The sequence below is a fragment of the Bison bison genome, unplaced genomic scaffold (assembly GCF_000754665.1).
Source record: "Bison bison bison isolate TAMUID 2011002044 unplaced genomic scaffold, Bison_UMD1.0 scf7180017864313, whole genome shotgun sequence".
In the NCBI taxonomy this organism is placed as follows: Eukaryota; Metazoa; Chordata; class Mammalia; order Artiodactyla; family Bovidae; genus Bison; species Bison bison.
The window spans coordinates 341,409-343,501 of record NW_011494885.1 but is presented as its reverse complement, the minus strand read 5'-3'; positions in this window follow the sequence as shown (position 1 = coordinate 343,501).

The window sequence follows — 2,093 nt, the reverse complement described above, 5'->3', positions numbered from 1 at the left end:
AATAATGTAACCAAGGCAACAATTGTTCTCAGAGAGCATCAGAGGGTGTTGAAGGGGCGGGGTCTCTGAGCCACCAGTGCTCCTAGCTTGGAGAGACTTGAAACAGAGGAAGGCAAACCATACCTCTGAACCTCTTTTATAAGTCTGAACATGAAGCAAAGGCCTATCCTCAGAATCAAATGAAGTAGCCTAGCTGTGAGGTTGTCCCAGAAAGGTGGCTTCTATGCTCAACTGAGCTGCTGCTTGTGAGATGACAAGCATACTCTTTCCTTTGTTAATGGAAGTAACTAACCATCAAACACACATTCAGATTGGAGTAAAGATGTCTATAATCCAGTTCTAGAGGTGCTCTTTCTTTTATTCCCCCTTATATTTATTTTGTTTTAGAACAGTTTTACTGAGAAACATTTCATATATAATACTTTCACCCATTTATATGGTACATTCCCATGAATTTCAATATATTCACTATGTACAAACATTACAGAAGTCAAGTTTAGAATATTTTCCCTGCTCCCTTTAGCTATCACCTTCTTCAGGCCATCCTCATGAGCCCTGAAGACCACTAATATATTTTTTGTCTCTATAAATTTATCTCTTCTGATTTTTCACTTAAATGGAATTGTATGTATGGGCTTTCATGCCTGGCTTCATTTATTCAGCATACTTTATTCAAAGTTCTTCCATATGAATATAACACTTTTTAAAATACTATTTGATAGCATAGCATTTTTTCCCACAGTATTTATTTGTAATCCCATCTTATTTCTGTAAGGTTGGTAGTAATATCTCCTTTTTTGAAACTTTTAAGAAAACTGGCATTTGGTTTAATTGATTTAAACCAAAATTTAAACCAAAACCTCCATTTTTTTCTATTCTCTATTTCACTCATTTCTATACTGTTTTTTTAAAAATAATTTTATTAATTTTGCTTGCTTCAGTTTGCTCTTCTTTTACCTGTATGTTAAGTTTGAAGCTTAGGCTATTGATGTAAAATCTTCTTTTAAAAAAAAAAAATACAGACTGAGATGAATCATTTTATTTGTCAACTTGGCTGAGCAATTGTGCCCAGTTGTTTGGTCAAACAATAGCCTATAGATTATTATGAAAGTATTTTGTATATGTGATTAAGATTTAAAATCAGTTGGCTTAAATAATGGAGATTAATATCCATAAGATGGGTTAGCTCCATCCAAACATAAGGCATTTAGAGCAAAAACTGAAGTTTATGGGAGAAGCAGGAATTCTGCCTCAATACTGTAATGTAGGAAACCTTCTTTAGTTTTTAGCCTCTTATCCTGCCCTATAAATTTCACTCAAGACTGTAATATTATCATGGTTTAATTTATGCATCTACTTGACTTGGCTAAGAAATGGCCGGATATCTTATAGAACATTATTTCTAAGTGTGTCCATAAAGGTGTTTCTAGTAGAAATTAGCATTTGAATTGTTAGATTGAGTAAAGTGTAGCCTTATTAATGAAAGTGGGTATTATTCAAATTGCTGAAAGCCCTGAATAGAACAAAAAGACAGAGGAAAGACAAATTTGCTCTTGATGTCTCTGGGATACCCATCTTTCGACATCTGACATGATGGGCATTCTTGTTTCATGGGTCTTCAGACTTGAACCAGAACTTTCACCACTGGATACCCTATTTATCAGATATTCAGGTTTGGACTAGAACTATATCACCAACATTCCTAGGCCTCCAGGTTACAGCTGGCAGTTGATGGGACTTCTTAGTATACAAAAATGCATGAATAAATATTTTTTAAGCTATATGTCTATTCTATTCTATTGGTTTTGTTTTTCTGGAAAATCCTGAAGAATAGAAACATTAACTCTTCTTTTTTTCAGCTTCTTTGAGGTATACTTAATATACATTTGCTATAGTGATCCGTGATCAGTGTTCTTTGATGTTACTCTTATAATTTTGGGGATGTACCACAACCACAAATCAAAGTCCTTATAAGAAGGCAAAACTACAAAATGTATATATTTTGACCACTACACTGACCAATCATTCACTGATCTCTTGACCTTTCCTGGAGCCTCTCAATTTCTGGAACAAAAAAATATTGAAACTAGGTC